The sequence below is a fragment of the Passer montanus genome, unplaced genomic scaffold (genome assembly GCF_014805655.1).
Source record: "Passer montanus isolate IOZ18808 unplaced genomic scaffold, ASM1480565v1 scaffold106, whole genome shotgun sequence".
Taxonomy (NCBI): Eukaryota; Metazoa; Chordata; class Aves; order Passeriformes; family Passeridae; genus Passer; species Passer montanus.
Window position 1 is genome coordinate 611,518 of NW_024357170.1, and position 18,744 is coordinate 630,261.

Below are 18,744 nucleotides of genomic sequence, written 5' to 3' on the forward strand. Positions count from 1 at the left end.
CAAAAATTAAATTGAAAGAGAGCTTCCACTCTCTTTGAGTGCTCCAAACCTCTTGAGTGCTCCAAACCTTTGTGACAGCACCTGGGTATTGGAGAAGGCAGAAGCTTTTCTTCCATCTGTGTGAATTACGAAGGCAAAGTTCTCTACATCCCACCCATTTCTGTGGGATGAATCACCTGCCTAGCTCTGTATGACCCTACTCCAATCCACAGGTGTAACGTAGAGAGCAGGTGACACAGACCTTGTGTCCTGGTTGGATTTTTGTGGTCCACCTGGGTCTTAGGGCCCTATATCCTGTGACACATGAAGGCGACTGGCATATGTACTGTAAGGACACTGGGCAGAATGAGGTAAACGAGGCTTTGGAGATTCCACCTAGCTGTAGATCATGCCCAGATGTGTCAACAGGTACTGGGAGGTCTCATGTGGAAGTGGCAGGCACCTATAGCCTAGACGCTCCCCAAGCAAGGAGCTAGAGGTGGGGGAGCTGCAGCTGTGGGTGCAGTCCTTAATCCTTTCGTGTGGTGTGTTCTGCTGATAGCTCTCATACCGATTCACTCATCAGTGAGCAGCTTACCCAATCTCTCCTGGCCTAGCTTTTTCCCTGTACTAATAAATGGAAGGCAATAATGAAATGAACACAACCTCATAAAATTAATTAATGCTCATACATGCTGCAAGTGTAAGAAGAGGCTATAAAAACGTCACGCACATCTTGCAGATTCTGATGCTGAGTTGAAAAGATCTGAGAGTGTATCTTCTATTGCCGAAGACAGAAAATGAATATTGGTGTTGAAAGCAGGTATTCCAGGCCGAGTAGGTACGCTGCAAATCTCGGTTTTTCCCTAACGCTTATAAGACAATTTGCATAATTAACTTAATATGCCTATTTTATAACTCTGTTTCTGTGCACAACATTCTTCCTGACCATTTTAATCGCAGCCGTAAATTCTGCTGTAAGCTGAAGAGACTAAGGAGGTGTAATAATCTTGGAGGACACCCGAGGGGCCACTCTCCCTGCCCCTTCACCGTGGATTTAGGAGCTTTCGGGGCTCCCCCGCCCTCCCCCGAATGCCTGCGGGGCTCCAGCGCAGCCCGACCGCGCTTCCCGCATTCCCGGCCGCCGGCTCACGCCGGCGCAGGCGGAGCGGAGGAGGACGAGGGTGGGGAAGGGGCTCGGGGAGGCGCTGAGGAGAAGCCGCCGCCGCCACTCGCTCCGGCCCCAGCAAGCCCGGAGGCGGTGGAGGAGCCCCGGCAGCACGGTAAGGAGGGGAGCCCTCCGGGAGGGAGAAGGGAAGGGAGAGAGGGAGCCTTTTCTCGCCCGCCTTGCTGGTTCCTGCAGGGCTGGCGCGGCGTGCCCGCACCCCTGCAGCACGGCCAGGGCGGGGAGCGGCCGTGCCGCCGAGCGCTCCGTGCCCCACAGCTGAGGGGCGACGCCGGCGGCGGCCGCGGGGGAAGGGGCGGCCTGAGGCGGGGGTTGCCGGGCACACGCGGGGCCGAGCGCTGCCGCGGGGGGGCCGCTCTCCCGCCCTGGCGGTGCCTGGCGGCTTCTGCTGCAGAGCCCCCGGCGCCGAGCCAGCCGGCCCCAGTCCGCACCCCGGGCGGGTGCGCATCCTCCCCCGGTCCGGCTCGGAGCGGCGAGGCAGGCGCTGCTGCTGCCCGCCTCCCTCCCCCGGCCGGATACACACTGTCACACCCGGAGCGCCACGAGAGGTTTGTTCATTTTATTTGGGTAGGTTTTGCTTGGGTTTTTTTTCCCGTGGTTTTTATTTGGTTTTGTTTTTTGTTTTGGGGGGGGGGGGGGGGTTGGCTTTTCCTCTTTTCCTCCGCCTCTTCTTTGCCGGGAGTTGCTTGCGTGCTGGGGAAGGTGGGGGGCAGCGATTTGGAAACAGGAATTGGTCGGAAAAGCGGCAGTTAAAGGTAACAACCCGCTGGCGCACGGCGGAGGGAAGAAAAGGAAAAAAAATCCCCAAAACACCCAAGAACGTAGAAGATGGTGTGGGGGCGAGGGAGAGGAGGAGGCGACGCTGGAGCGGGAGGATGCCCGGGAGGCGGCGGGGCCGGGCCGGCTGCGGCGGCTGCCCGGGGCCGGCGGGGTCGTGCCGGGCAGGTACCGGGAGCGGCCGGGAGCCGGCAGCGGCCGGGTCGAGCCCCTGGCACCGGGCGGTGCTGCGGGGGCAGCGGCGGCCCCGGCCCCGCTGGTGCTGCGGCTCCTCCTTGGGTGAGTTGACGCCGGGTGCGACCCTGTGGATGAGGAGAGGATGTGGCGAGCGGCTCCCGCCCTGCCTCGCCGCTGCGGGTGGGGGTAAATCGTCAGTGCGATACAGTTCAAAATAAAGGAAGATCTAATCTAATTCTGTGGGAGGATTGCCTTTTGTTTTTTTTCTCCTGCTGTTAGGCCCCTACGTTGTTTTTGGTTTTTTTTAATAGAAGTGTGGTAACACCACATATAGCGATAGAATTTTAATCATGTGAGCAAAGAGCCTTACTCAGAGCCTTGATGATGTTTTCCGTCTCTTGATTGGGAAATGACTGGATATCCCTGCTACCCCCCACCCGCAGGGCACCACAAACACAAATTTTGGTATAGGATCCTGTGAGGATATCCTCGGTTCTCTGGAAACCAGGGACATGTGACCTTGTCTTGTCTTATACAGTCCTTTACAGTAATGTTACTCAGAACAATTTGTTTTTTCGTGTTTGCCTTGGAGCCTTTTAAGGGCATAGCTAGAGAAACAAATAACTAATGACAGACCATTATCTTGTGGGGGTGAAGCAGTAAAACTGAATGGAAGTTCACCCAGAAATATTGCACTATAAATTCAGTGAAAAAGCTAGTTTTGCATCTTTATTTAGACTGAGAATTTGCTATCTCTGAAGGTCATTTTTAGGCTAGAAAAATATGTTCCAAAATCCATATCTACTCCTGGTTCACTTGAATTTATATTATAACACATGCATGGTTGAACTATTAGATGATCCTAGAAACACAGCAAAGTGCAAGGCCTTTCAGAAACTTCAGTACCAAAAGCTCACATTGTTTTGGCTTGTTAGTTTCGAGTGTAACTTTCTGTGCATGCTGGCATTCTGGGAACCTTCATCCCCACTTACTAAGAAGCTGGTGGCACAGAGATTTGCTACTGGAGTTTATTTTGATTTGCACTGCTGTATCAAAATTATCATAGTTTCTTGCTTAGTGGTAATGTTCTTGACTAGAAAAGTCCAAGTTCTGTTCATTACTGAGTTAGGGACTCGTTTTCTGTTTGAAGGAACTACATAGTTTAAAAATTCATAGTTGCTTTAGTGAAGTTGTAAAATCCCTGCTGCAGTGTAGTGCTTTAACCTCTAGATCTATTGTGTTGTTCTAACAACTTGTTTCTGCATAACTACAGTGTTTTAAAACACTTCCTTTGTGTTTTGAGGTGTTTGTATAAGTTAAAGTCACCATAAATTTCAGTACATGGGTGATGAGAACTGGGGATGAGAAAATTGAGGGGGGTGGGGATGCATTCACTCAAAGGTATGTGAATTAAACATGAAGGAATAGCAGATTGAGGCCAACCTTCTACTATATTTAGAGTATGTTTGAGGATGGATCTGATATTGTAGCAAAGCTGCAAATTCTTCAGCTCTTCCAACTCAGGATTCAAGTTTAATTCTTGTCAAGGCTTGTTTAAATTAGTGGTGGGGAAATGTAGTTTTAAAACATCTTGAAGACCATGTGAGAAAAGGCTGAGTAAATAGGACCCAAAGCATGTCAGCTGGGAAAAAAAAAAATCAAGAGATCAACTACTAGGAAAGTAATAGGAAATGGCCTGTTAACAGAGGCACAAAGTTTGTGGCTCTGTTACAGGAAGCAGCTTTGACTGGTGTGCTTCTTGTACCTTCCCCAAAGTCAGTTCAGATCTGACAAACCTGAATCTTGGGGAGGTGGGTGACTTGGGAAGGTGTGGGAGTGCTGGCAGGGAGAGGACCATGGATGATGACAGGGCAGAAGGATTGTGTCAGGGACTGTTGGCAGTTTGACCAAAGGCACAGAAGCTGTCATTTGGCTGCATGGTGTGTGGAGAACACAAACAAGTGGTCATTGACTTCAGAAATCTTCTGAATACTGATGATTCTGAGTCCTGTGGTGGGGTGTAGATCCTTGCTCCTGAAGAGCAGCCTGCAGAATTAGACTGTCATTGGAAAAAAACCTTCCCCCCCATACATTTTACATGAAAAGCTCCTAGTTTTGAAGATTTTGCCAGGTTTTTCCCCAATAGCAAGTTACTTTGACCTATAGAAGGGACAGATCCTGTGAGCAACTCAGTGGGGTGGAGAAAACTATTGATGAGTACCTGACTCATCTGGGGACTGCTACTTATCTTACTATGGTTTTTGGTTTTGCTGTGTTTGGAAGAAAATATTGGGAATAACAGCTGCAGGGGATAATATTAGCATTGTCCTATAGTAATGCATTGTTTCATATTATCACTATGAAAAATTATAGCATTGTTTCCCTAAGGGTCCTGAGTCCACAAAGCAGGCTTAAGAAATGGAAGTTTGAATATTATCCAGCGAGATTAAAATTATCTAAATTATTCGGAGTGGGTCATGGAAAGAGTCAGGCCTCACCAGATGTGTCTGGAAATAAGGATAATACGAAGGATGTTGACTTCCCTGGCTCAGGCAGCTATTTCACAAAGGCAGTCCTCGTTTGGGAGCTCTCCACCTGTGCTGGTGTGGGGCTGCGCTGGCTCTCCCCAAACCTTGCTCCCCAAAACCGGGGGTCTGCCTGCCTGCCTCACCTCTGGCTACGCATTCCCGACCTCCCGCTTGGGATGGGACTGTTACTCCTGGCCAAATGCAAATCTGCTCTTGTTGCTCTTGGCCTGGTTTTGAGTTGGATGAATTCCTGCGTGTGACTCAACGCCTGGCTAAAACACGGCGAGGGATCGGCGCAGAGCGCGCTGCCCCTGCTCGCAGCACGGGATGTTCAGCCTCGGCTCGCTTGCTGCTGTGCTGATGCTTCTGCGTGGCCTCCCGGTTCAATTTGGCTCCTCTCTGGCCAGTTTGGAGAGGGAGGAGAGGTGCCTGCCTGTCTCCAGTCACTTGTGTAGACCCTTCAAGGGTCTGATGAACTGAGTCAAAGAGGAAACTTTATATCTTTCAAGATAAGACTACAGCAGATGCTTTTTCTTTTATTACAGTTCTTTTTCCATTCAGGTTTTGAATGGTAAGCCTGTGTTTCCCATTTTTAAGACCATCTGAGGCAGACGTTTTGTCTGGAGATTTCAGTATTTCTTTAAAAAATCTTATTTTCATAGTGCTTTAAGGCTTTCTTTAGCTGTCTCTGAGTGACATGCAGCATTAAAATTACAGCAAACTAGATCTTCACATAGTGAAATAATAATAGTAGGTATGCAATTAATGTTCTGTTGATAATTACTAAAAACTGGGAACCTTTTCTCCCTCAAATCTTTGACTATATTTGTTGTTGAAGCATGAGGCATATTGCAGGTTTGGCAGAAATACATGTAATTCAGTTATAATTGTGTTCTGTTCTAAGCTTTTATTAGCTGTGTTTTGCAGGAGTTGTTTGAATCTGTTTCTCTTTGTGTGTATCCCTGCTTAGGGAATTTCAAGTGGCTGGAAATTGCATGGGGCTCTGTTCTTTCACTCATGCTCACAGAAATAGGTATCTCGTGCCTCAAAAATACGCTGTTGTGTTTGACTCCAAAGTTTTCTCCTTCCCAATTAATTTTTCTCCTTCCGCAGTGTAATTGTGGTGCAGCTGTGCGTATAAAATATGGTTATAATAGGTTTTCGTCATACTTCAATTAATTTTTAATCCTCTATACCAGTATCCAAAAAATATAAAACTTGATGACTGATTAATGCATTCAAGAATGGCAGGACTGGTCACAAACCGGGATGCTTACAATATAATTTCTAAACCATCTTTTGGCCGTGCCTTTGTCCAAGCCCAGATCCACGTTTTATTGTGTCCAAAGGTGAGAAGCAATTTTGCCATGGAGTGTTCTCTATAAACAAATACAAGGCTTTGATTCCAGTTTTGAGTGGTTTGTGTTTACCTTTGTAGCAGACTCAGTTTTCAGTACTGGTTTGCAGTGCTAGATAAAATTGGGACTGGCTGGACTGACAGCTTCTTTTTTTGGTTTGTTTGTTTGTTTGTTTTCTGTTTTACCTTCCTGAAAGAAGCCATAAACCTAATTGTTTGAAGGAAATAAAGATTCCCTGATTTAATGTGAAGAAGGGGGATTTATTTCGGTGTAGATGTTTCAAAAATGCCTTTTCTTGTTTGGGGGCTGCTGAATATAATTACACTATTGTGTTACAGCCTTCTCTAGAATATTCCTTCAGAAACTATCTTGACAATGTGAGTGAAATTATGGAAATGTTAATTGACTGCAATTTTGTAAACAGTGGGATAGATAAGCAAGAAAAAGGTTCTTGCAAAGCAATGCTGTTGTATTGTTTTAAGAAATGTAAAGTAAGACTAAATCTTATGTTGATATTGAGCCAATCCCTCCCCTTTGTGAGGAAAATCTGAAAAATGGAGATGCTGTGTAGGAAAAGTACAGGCCTTTCAGGAGTGTAGTTCCTACGCTACATTTACTTACTACGCTACACACTCAGTAAATGCTGAAAGAGAGATTCTTAATTTACTCACCAAATATGTGGGTATTAACAGAGCAGAGCAGTGTTCTGAAAGGTTCTTTGGAATGGGTGTAGTGTGGAGTTAATGGCTGAGATGGTTACAGGCGGTTTTGATAGTAGCCAGAGGTGGCACCATGTAAGGATTCATTGGCAGAATAAGAAATGGTCTGAGTCATCATTTTAGGTGTGATAAGGTGTTTAGCAGTGATAGCTCAGAGAAGAGTTACAGCTGACTGGAGCTGGTGCTGTGACCAAAATGACAGCATGACACTTGTGCTGTCTCTTCGTCTTTAGTGTGTCCTTGTTCCCTGAACATAAGTAGCAGTAACTTAGAGAAGGTGGCCTCTGTAGCAATCAACATTGCTTTGGCCAAATACATGACACTCATTGGAAATATATTTTTCTGTCACTGCTGTTATTTATACATGAAATAATGGGATTTTGCCCACTTTTTCTGTTTTGAGGTATAATGCGAATAGCTTTGCTTCCATTGCTGTGTTGTTCTGTGATGTGAAGTCATTGAACTCATTCACCATTTGTCAAAGTCTGGCTGTGTGGGGTTGCAGCATCTGAGGTGCCTCCTTCATCACTAGGGCCTTCAGAAGCAGGTGCTGGTGCTTTGAGCAGGGCTCTGCCCTGCAGGCAGGGGTGTGTGCCAGGGTTCAGCCCTGGAGTGTGCTGTGATGCTCTCTTAGGTACCAACCTCTGCTGTGGTCAGAAGCAAAGCGGTCGTGGTCTGTGCTGAGTGACTGCCAAACCTGGGAGCTCTGCCCACTCTGATCCTGGCTGGGACCAGCAAACACGGGGAGGGGTTAGTGTCTCTTGTCAGGTGGGCACCCGGCTGCTCAGCCTAGAGCAGTGGCTTGTGTTCAGCTGGGCTTCTGCAGAGAGGCAGAAGCAGTTTGGAGGTGGGATGAAAACATGAGTGGGTTTTGCCTGTCCTTTCCTGCCTTTGTGGCAATGACAAGATCAGCTGCTGGTTTTCTGGAGTAAGGAATGGAAAAAAAAGGAAAGGAACCACTTCTTTTGCCAGTACCCTGTGGAGCTTCTGGGATGGTGGAGCCAGGGATTGCTGCAAATCTTTTCAAAACCATCTGCTTTTACCACCTGTCTCTGCTTATTGGCTAACATGGTCTTGTTGGGCATTAGTTTTAAAAATCTTTCTCTGTAAGGACAGAAATGAATAGGTTTCTGATCCAGTCCCATGCTTGAGCTGTGGGTATATAATAGAGGAGTTTCAGAAGTGCTCTGTTGTGAGGGAGAGTGGGGGGGGCGGAGATGAAAGGACTTACCTCCCTGACCTAAAGCACTTTCTGATGTAGTACACGCTCACAGAGCTCTTTTATTTTTGTTATCTGCTGGTCTGACATGCATGGCATGATTCTGTTTAAACCTAATTTTAAGGACAATTTTGAGGGTGAAATTTTGTTACAGAAGGAGCCCTTAGCAAAACTATTGCATATACTGACATCAGCTTATTCATTGCTTGTAGCTTTAAGTCAAGGAGAACATCACAGTCCAGGACTACTTCTAGATTGCCTTTGGCTATTGAATTAAATGTCATTGCTGTAAAGGACTCAACTCCTTTGTTGGACAAAAAATTTTTGAAGAGGCTAAGGCTATTGCTCCCCAGGCCATTAGTAAGACACCCAAACTCATATGAAATGTATTCACATTCCTAAATTGAATGTGACAGACAGAATTACACCCTTAGTTAACCCTCAGCATGTATAACTGCATCCTTGCTGCTCTAGTTGCCATCCTGCAGACTGCAAAGAAACAACCTGCTTGCTTTTGTGATAAAAGATCTGTTTGTGCAGCCTTGGAGCTCTGACAGCCATGTAGTGTGTGCAGTAGATTCTTCTTTATTCCTGTGAGGGCAGCTGGAACTTCTCAGCCTAGCTCTTTATATCCCCTGTGATCCTTTCTCCAGTAATGTACATTATTGCTTTGATGTGGTTCTGCTTCTACTTCCCTGTGGAGCCCTGCTGCAGGAAGCAGTGAAATCCCGGGTCAAGATGTTATAGGCATTGAATGACACTGGTTTCTACCAGTGACCTCCTTTGAGTCCTCATTGCTGCTATCTTCATTAGACACTCCAGAGCAATACATTCCTAGTATGTAACAGAATGTCAGGGACCCCCTCTGCATTTCTTCGTGCCTTTCTTTGCATCTGAAATAAAGCTGATGACACTTGCAGAGAGGGGAGAAGGCCAGGAGCCCAGGGGTAGAGTGTTTATGCCATGCTCTGTTGTGTGTGACAAAATAACCATCAAATATTGCACCTTGATTCGGTACTCAAACCTGCCAGCTCAGTGGAAAAGCTTTGTGGTTCTGTAGATAACCAGTGACATTTGCCATAACAGTGTCTAGCTATGGTTTTAATTTTTCTTTATTCTTACATTTATGTTCCGTGGCTGCTGTCTTGGCCTGTGCATCCTTAAAGCAGCCAGTGGGTTTCTGCTGTACTTGAATTTAAGGTTTCAGTGTACCCTAAGCAACACAGTGATTTGATAGGAAATGCTGGATCCTTGATTCATTTCTCAGTATTTTTTTCATTTCTCGTTTCCTAATCTCTGTGTCCTTTCCCAGGCATTTTGGTTTGTTCCTTCACCTAATTCTGCTGCCACTTCACGAAGCTGAGAGAGCTCAGGCTGTGACCACAAAGCCTAATTTCCTGCCAGAGGTGTATCCCTTCACCTTTGTTTTGGCCTATTCCTGATCCCTCATTCCTCTGTAGCGTCAGGCAGACTGCTAGTTGTGTATTAATCTCTTTGACTAAGAGTAGAATTGAACTCATCTCCACCATGGTCTAAAGCTGTCTGTATTCACACTAAAATCAGTGCTTTACAGGCACCTGTGTCAAATCTGTCATTCTGCTGTTTGCTACAGGGTCCAAATCAGCTGATTTATGGAGAAGTATCGGTTCCTGGTACTGGAATGTTCCATAAATGTGGCCTCGGCTGTTTTGGCCCAGCATTTTTTTTTCTGTTGGATGTTTGTATTGGCCCATATACAGCTGAGATTGTGTTTCTGCCATTGGGAGCACTGAATTTTCCACCAAGGGGAAAGCCTATTGCTTTGGCTGGCTCAAGATTTTTCAAGAACTGCTAAGGCATTGCTTACAGCTGATGAACTTGTCCACAAGGAGTTCTCAGCAAGCAGATCGAGGAGAAGGTGGAAGTGTATGCTTCCAAGATGATGTGATAACACCCTACCCATATTTTAAAGATGAGATCTCTGGACTCTGCCAACACAGTAATACTGTTGAACTAACCACATATGCAAAATTAAACTGAGATCTGACAGCAAGTCAATCACAGCCTATAGAGGCATTAGCTGCTCATACTATTCCACTTGGACAGGGCATGTGTGTCTTAATTCTCAGGTTCCTTTTGGAAACTTTTGCCTGTCAGTGCTACATTTACTGCAGCAAGGGTTTTGAAGTAATGAATATTTGTATTTCAATAGTCACCCCTCTGCTGGTGAATCATCGACAGGCTGAAGTTGCATTAATACTGAACACATTTGTCACCTTTTCTGGAAGGCCAGAATTCCCCCAGCCCAGGATGCTGATGTACACAGGAGGACAGGTTGCTTTGCTCTTGACATTCAGTATGATTTTAAACTTCCAGTCTTAAAGGTTGTAGGTTGGCACATCTAGCTGTTGGTATTTAACATTAAAAATTAGATAAGCATGTTGAAAAAAAGAAAAAATAATACACAATGCCAGAGATTCCATTGCTGTCCATAGACTGCATCCTTGAAGATGGGGATGTTCTTGCCTTCTGAAGTGGCATAATCTGCATTTATCAAAATCCAACTTCTCTGCTTGTCACTAACATTTAATTTCCCTGGCAGTGTAGGTAAGTCTTGTTCTGGGAGATGAAGTAAGGTGATCTGGAGCCCTTCATAGGAACTTATTTGTCATCTGAGGTTCATGTGTTCAAAATGTGAAAACAGTTACAATACTGTAAGTCTTTCATTAAATTACAGTGTGCTTTCAAAGAGAGTAGTTCTCTTGGTTTCTACGTACACCTACACTGAGTGTGACTAATGTGATTGTGACGGTGAGCGCTTAAATAAAAAGTGGAATTCAAGAAGTAGGTCTCATAGCATTTGTAGATACAGAGCAGGAAACTTGTACTTTGTCTCTTGGGTAAGAAGAGTAAGCTGAATTTATTATATCTGATTGTTGGAATTAAGACAGTAGGATTTGGTTTTGTGAAATGCATGCAAGTCCTCATATGGATTTTTACTCTAAACATACAATTTTCAGTGTGTTGTCTATATTATCACTCTAGAGTAGCGTTGGCAGCATTTGCGCCATGCAGCTCTGTAAAAATATCACCCAGTACTGCTGACTCATTTATAAAATAAAATGGGCTCTTCCTTGCACTTATTTTTTCTTCCTTTTATGTCTTTTAGTCTTCAAAAATCCTACCTGCTATGTGCAACCTTATGTCCTTTCCGTGCAAAGTATAGTGCCCAAAATATCCTGTCAGAGATGCTTTTTATCTAAAGTGCTCATAATTGCTAGCAGCAGATTCTTTTAAATCATGTACAGATTTTCCTTGGAGTGTCCCATAGGTAGATGGGTTTTTATTCTGTACAGTGCTGTGCAAAAATCTTAGCAAACAAGAAAGTTCCACTTGCACTAATAGAGGTATTGCATCTATTTGATAATTGTTTTGAAAGTTCAGGAAGATTAAGGCCAGGAAAATGCAGTAAAGATAATTAATTCCATGATGAAAAGGTCATATTTCATTGCTGTAGCTTTTTAAAATGCCATGTTTTTCATACATTATGGAAATTTACCTTAATTATTTAAAGAGCAAATTCTGATCTGTGTGCACTGTTACCAGTTTTCTCTTTTTGTTGTCCTCCTATTCATAAGTTGTAAACCTACAACTGTAGAACTCTTTTGTTTATACATGGGTTTTTTTGGTTTTTTGGGGGTTTTTTGGTCTCAGCCCTGGGTGTCCCTTCTGCAGGGAGGGCTCCGAGCAGGCCCAGGCTCTGCTCCGGGGGCCCAGCGATGGCAGCAGAGGAACGGGCAGGGACTGATCCCAGGAGCTTCCACCTGGACAGGAGGCAGAACTTCTTCCCTGGGCACTGAGCGAGCCCTGAACAGATTGTCCAGAGAGGTGTGGAGTCTCCTCACTGGAGATACTCCACACCCCTCTGGACACAGTCCTGTGCTCTGTGCTCTGGGATGGCCCTGCTGGAGCAGGGAGGTGGGACCAGTGACCCACTGTGGTCCCTTCCAGCCTGAGCCATCCTGGGATTCTGTAGCAGAGTGTATGGGTTGTCTAAACACATGGAGTAGGGAGTAGTATTCAAAAACTGCATATGGTGGAAACAGCTTCCCATCTTTTGTTCTGAGTACTGAGAATTGTCATCTGCACAGAGGGCTTTGTCTGAAGACCTCTGGAAATGCTGCTGTTAGACAGCATTTGGGTCCTCCTGTTCTCAACTCAGAAACAAGTAGTGACGAGTCTGCAGTGTATTGCAGGTCCCTGGTAAAGGCAGAGGAAAGGGTAGGTAGCAATCCTGCACTGAGCGCTCAGGAAGTCAGCCTGGCAGATCTGTCAAGGCAGCAGTGAGATTCTTTAATGTCAGTGAAGGAGTCTCACTGGGTCTCCACTGTTCCCCTGGAGTAACCACATCCTAGCAGAATCCATGTGGAATCTAGTAATTTTAGTCCTGTTAAGTAAGTTTAACATCATGTGTCAGAAAGGTGAGTTACTCTTTTTCTTCATTCCTTCAGTTACTTTGGAGATACTATTAAGGGAAGGGTTGAAAGTTTTCTTTGTGCTGTGGGTATTTCTTGCCTCTCTGTTCTTCTTCCTTAATCAGTATTTTGAGGCTAGTGCTCTGAGTATTTAGGGTCTCTTCTCTTTAATGTCACTGGCTAGTTGTGAGAAGCACTTTTTGGTAGATAGCTGCTGATGGAGCTTGAGGGCAGAGCCCTATTTTATAAGGGTGGGGTGGGGATAAATGCTGTGTCCTCAGAGCCCAAGCAGTGTGGGATTGACTGCATGGGCAACAGGTGGCCTGTCTTGCAATTTGTCCCACCAAGCAAGAGTCATGGTACGTTCTTGTTCCAAACACAGTTTTGTACAAAAGCAAAGCTTGCCTAGGAGAACTTAAATAAGCAGTGCAGCACAGGAAACAGAATATTTTACTACTCAAAGCTATTTTTAAAAGCTGACTGTGTTCAGATCTATTAGGCTGGATGGAATTGATGCTAGGATGCTGAAAGACAGAGGTGATGCAATTGCAATTCTGCAGTTGCAATTTGCCATGAAAATACATCAGAGAGGTTCCTGAAAACTGGGGAAAGGCTTCATTTATTACACCCGTCTTTTTAAGAAGAGAAAGAAGGGTAGTTCAGGGCTGGTCAGCCTTCTGCAGTCTCTAGAAATGTTATAGATCATGTTTCCAGGGAATTTGTTTTCAAATGCGAGGAGAATGAGAAGATAATCAAGAATAATTCACCCAAATGTATCAGGGGCAAGAAGTATTTGATGAACCTCTATGCCTTTTGTGAATAAATGACCGAATATGTAGATGTGGGCATATTGATGGGTAAATTCTTTGCTGTGAGGGTGGTGAGTCACTGCCACAGGTTATCCAGAGAAGTTGTGAATGCCCAATCCAGGGATGGAACTTTTAGCAACCTGGTCTAGTGGAAGGTGTCTCTGCTCATAGCAGGGGGGTTGCAACTGATTGGTCTTTAAGGGCCTTCCAACCTAAACCATCCTGTGACTCTCTGACTCCAGTTTTTGTTATCATGTCTCACTGAGGAATATACGCATTGTTATATTAATTGAAAATTGCGTGGATATTGGAGTTCAAGGTGTAATCTTCCATGGCTCAGTGTCTCACTGGAGACAAATAACAAGTGACCTGTGAGGGATTGGGCCAGTGATGCCACTTCTCTGTTAATTAGATGGTGGGATGGAATGCACCCATTCATTGCATGGAATGCACCATTTGCAAGAGAAAAGTTATTGATCACATTAAATTGGCAAGAGAGAGTTCAGTGCGTGAAGTGGTAGAAATGCAATTCAGCCGGGTCTTAGGAAGCCTGGGATTTGACTAACAGAAAGCTTTTGAAGTTCAGTGAGAATAAACATGAAGTTCTGTGCCTGTGCAGATCACCTCCTTGCAGCAACATAGCCTGGGAGGCAGCTGGCTGAAGAGAACATTTATGGAAAAGCTATGGGATGTGATGATTGCTGCCAAGTTGGAAATGAGTTAGTGGTGCATTTTCATTGCAAATAAGGCAGACAGCATGGTGGTCTCCATGGCCAGCAGATCTGGGGAAGTAATTGTCCTTCTCAGCATTGCTGCATGCTCTGGTTCTTCAGTCAGTCCCAAGGTTCCTCAAATGCAAAGCACAATGTTTAGAAAATGGAGAGAGGATTACCAAGGTGATTCTGAGCCATGGGAACCATAGGTAATGAGGAGAGATTAGGGTCCTTGGGCTGTTTTAGTTTGCCCAAAAGATGAGGCCATCTTATACCTGTAGCGTCTTGAAGACAAATTCTGATGGTTATGGAAATGAGCTCTTGTTTGTGGCAGATCGTTAAAACAAGGAACAACAGTCACAAATTGCAGCTCAGGCTGGCTATTATGAGAAGTTCAGACTGGTCATTAGGAAAACATTTTTCATCACTGAGTAGCACAAGAGTTTTAACATGCCACCCAAAGAGGTGGTGGACTCTTTCCTTGGGTGTTTTTGAGACTCAGCTGGACCAAGCTGTGGCAGACCTCATCTAGTACTGATGAGAGTCCTTCTCCAAGCGGAGAATTGAACTACTGGTCTGCAAAGAATTGCAGCAGGGTTTTTTTGTGTTTTTCTGTGATTCTGCCCAGGACATCAGGGATGAGCAATGGAGAGGAAGAATTTTGTACAACTGTGACATTCCTGTGTCCACGAGGGTGAATCTGAAATGGTGGACAATGGAAGTCCTTCTATAAAGACTTCTTCCTTATTGTCACCTTGAAATGTATCCATGTATTAGGCGTCCTTAACTGTGTGTGAGATGTGGGTTTATATTGCCTAGCCATTTTCAGATTTTCTGCTCTTTTGACATGCCTTGGGAATAAACACCACCCTGTTCACATGACCATTGGAAGCCAGGTAATTTGTATTTAATCAGAATTATTTAATTTGAATTATTTATTGAGCATTACATGTACTGTAGTCATTGCTTCTCTCTTTGTAGCTGTTCTAGAAACCGTAGAAATGTATAGAAATCTGGTTTTGAAACTTGCAAAAAGTAAGAGAGAAAGAGACGTGAGAAAATCAGCTGTCAGAATCATAATAGATCTGTTTTTGCAGATTGGTGTTGATGATTGTTTTCAATTGAGTTTGATCCTTGCTTTAAATCTGACTGTGATTGATTGTGATTGCTGCAAGATTTAATTGAAGAGGCCAGCTCATGGAAAGGTGAAAAAGTAGTCAGCTAAAAGCCAGGATAATTGGAAGCATGATTTTATCAGTAATCCAGGGTAGGAGACAGACAGAATGAGGTCAGCGTTTGACAAGCTAGAAAGAAACACCCAAAGTCCTGATTCCCCAAACCAACAGGCAAGTCCCATTGCCAGAAGCCTGTGGGTGGGAATTCCCTCCCTTGAGGCTGGCCAGGAAAAAGTTGCAATGGTGTGTTGGTCATACAACGTGTTTTATCAGACTCTCAGATAAACACTGATGCCAGCTGCATCAGGGGTAGGAGGATGCAAACGTGCCTGTGTTCATTTCAGGGCTGATTCCAGTTCCAAACCAGTTTTATTTCTTTCACTTACTGCCTGAGCCAAGAAACGCTGCAGTCCTAAGTCAAACCACTTTAAGAAGGATCAGATCTCATTTAGGCTTCTTGGGATTATGTAGAGAACAAGGGGAAAAACACCCAGACAACCCCTAAACATTTTGTTTTCTGAATCAACTTCAGAGAAGTTGGCTAAGGAAAGCCTGGATTTAAACTTTTGACTTCAATTGACATATACTGAATGAAAGTTCTAAACTGAACAAAATCTTACTTGATGTGTGGCCATCATTTCCTTATTCAGGATATTTCTGTGGAATACTTGCCCAGACTGTGTCTATGTGATAAAAATTGGTGTTACTCTTGATTTACTGCACTCTTCTGTGCTAAAGGGTTTTGCTGTAAAAACAATGCAGTGTAGAAATGATGCTCTGAGTAGATGTGGATTTTCTTCTTGTGGTTGGTATTGCTATAGCAACATTTCCCTCTATCCCTCCAAGCCATGATTGTAATTACAAAAGTTGCCATTGATCTTATATGTAGTAAATGATATCTGTATTTAGCAATGGACTACTATTGTCAAATGAAGTAAATAGTTGCTTTTCCTATTCATCCCCTACCAAGCCTCAAATTTTCATTTCAACAAAATAATTTTATTTTTAAGAATTCACATTTTCAGTAAGTTGTTTTTGGATGTGGACAGTTTTTCAGATTTAATATGTTTCTTGTAGCTTAATTTAACCATCAGTGTTCACTGTGGCTGTTTTAGTGGAAAGGTTCTTGTTAGGAACGTCTCTGCCACTGCTGGATATATTGGGGGTTAATTATGACCTAGTATAGATTTCAGAGGACTTGTTTTTGGATGTGGACGGTTTTTCAGTTTCTAGATTTAATATGTTTCTTATGATGCTTAATTTAAGCATCAGTGTTCCCTGTGGCTGTTTTACTGGAAAGGTTCTTGTTAGGAATATCTCTGCCACTGCTGGATATATTGGGGGTTAATTATGACCTAGTATAGATTTCAGCGGAGGTATACAAAAAAACAGAAATTATTTGCATGTGGAATATCTTGAAAACACATTTCAAAGAGAAAATGTTCTGGCAGACAATTATGTAAGTTACATTAGTCGTGTATGTGGAATAATAATACATGTATGTAGAATATGTGCATGTGCATGTTCATTTTTGTTTTCAGTCCAGAAGCAGGAGCAGCAGTCAGAAGTAAGGGTATGCTCAAGGGGTATCTAAGAAGACAGGATGGGAAGGTCAGTACTTGTCCTCTTGGGTATCCTTCCTGAAAGTGAACTATGTGACTGCAGCCAGCAAATCTCATTGTTAGACTACATGCATAAACCCACATGCACATAGGAATTAGAATATACAAACCTGATTCTGGTTAAACCCCACAGATTATGCAAGAGCATTTATGAAATGAATTTAAGAACTACAGAGTGACAGCAGCTAAGGTAAGAGTGCAGTCAATCACGTGTAATCGTATTTTGCTCAAGAAGCTGAGGGGTCATTGTTAACAAAACAAAAGCATAAATAAGTTTTCGTTTCTTGGATATGTTCTGCTCTTTGTTCTCTGAGCAGCCCAGCTGGGAATTCTGAGCTGAATTTGCAGTCACATAGCTTTGAAATAATTGTAGTGTTACCTGGATTTCTTGGTTCTGTTTGTCATGTAGTAAGTGGCTTGTTAATTTGAAATTCCACTTTGTGCTTTAGACTGGATTTTATTTGAGAGAGTCTAGGTTCTTGAGGTATGATGTAAATACACTTTACTGAAGGGCCTTTGTTTCCATAGAATAGTTGAGAAGTGTTTTTGGGCACTTTGTACCAAACTCATGGTGTTAACATGATCCCACCACTTCTCTTTATCAGGGAGTTCTGAGAGCAGACTCATCTCTACCTCAGGTTGTAACTTAGTTTCCCCTCTCCTGAAATTGCCCCTGTAGAAGAGCCCTGCTAATACCTCTTTTTGGGTACTTGGTGCCCTAAACCGAAAGGAATGAAGAGATTGTTGTTATGCCATAAAAACATGTAAGGTAGAGGTAAAATCACTTGTGTCACTGGAGAGAAGGAGTGAAGCATATGGCTAAAGCTTTATCGTTGGGGACCATGGGTAGAGGTAAAATCACTTGTGTCACTGAAGAGAAGGAGTGAAGCATAATATGGCTAAAGCTTTATCGTTGGGGACCATCACATTGCACAGTTATTTTTTTGAACCCAAACATGTTTAAAACAAGGCTGGTTGATGTGTGACTAGTGTCATCACCATGTGGCCACCTGAGAGTTATTGGAAACACACCAGTGCCTCTAAGTCTTGTAGTTAAGCTGGTTGCAAGCTACTTAACCCTGGAGTCAGCATGAATTTTATACATACGACAAACATACAGTCTGTTCTGATTTTGGAATGCTGTTCCTAATGAAAATTTTATATGAACGCTAGCATGAGATTACAAAGTATAACATGGCGTTTGTAGGCAAAACTTTTTATGTGTGAATGTGGGTCCCAAAGGCTGTGAGCCACTTCTGACACCGGCATGTTGAGTCTCATGTTTCACATGTAAGACTCAGTTCATTGGCTTCTCTTCTCTAAAATTCTGTCTTTGTGGATGATTTCTCTCTGGCTCCAGGCTCCTGCTGATGGTGAATTGGTAGAAATGGAGAGGCAGTGTTATATGGGACTGTGGTGCAAGCCAGGTTTTGCCTCCCAGCCAAACCCACCGGTAAGATGTTGGGTATGGAATGCTCACTTTCTTCATGACCTGAAAGCTTGACATGTGCCCTCAAAACCCTGATCTGTCACTTCATTCCACTACGCTAGTGGGGAGTCTGTCTTTCGTGTTTGTGCTGAAATAAGTTGGATGGTGTAATTTAATATTGTGGTGTTGTTTTTTGATTGTTATTAGTAGTATTAGTGTTATTATTAATTTGATCTGCAATGGAATTCCATTAGAATGAGTGACGTGCTTTGGTTATGGTCACTGAAAACCTTTGGTTTACTTTTTTTATGGTTAAAAATGGTGTTTAAGTAAACTAGAATTGCAGAGGACTTGATAACCAGCAGAAATCTTTTTTTGTGCTTCAGTGTGAGGTAACTTAGGGGGAAAAAAAAAGTGTCAGGGTTTGTTCTGATTTTGTACTAGGCAATACGTTATTTGTAACCTTAATATCATGACTACAACAACTTTCTTTTAATGCCTTAGCTGGTATTTCAAAAGATAGAGCGCTATATGTAGGTTTTGTTCTGCTTGCCACACTTCTTTGTCATGAATTCTGACCTTGTCTAGTGGTTTGTTTT

At 43.7% G+C, this 18,744-nt stretch overlaps 1 protein-coding gene across 4 annotated transcripts in view; it reads left to right on the forward strand.

The window, feature by feature from the left end:
- The first annotated feature begins 1,131 nt into the window (after positions 1-1,131).
- Positions 1,132-18,744, forward strand: part of LOC120507784 (fatty acyl-CoA reductase 1-like) — a 118,606-nt gene continuing 100,993 nt past the window's right edge. Inside the window, exon 1 of one of the 4 annotated variants that reach the window (XM_039720873.1) lies at positions 1,132-1,262. The gene's annotated coding sequence lies outside the window, so the exon portion shown is untranslated. Of the gene's footprint in view, positions 1,263-1,483; positions 1,733-1,931; positions 2,222-18,744 lie in introns of those variants that run through there. The other 3 variants (XM_039720888.1, XM_039720895.1, XM_039720880.1) reach the window with 3 other exon arrangements.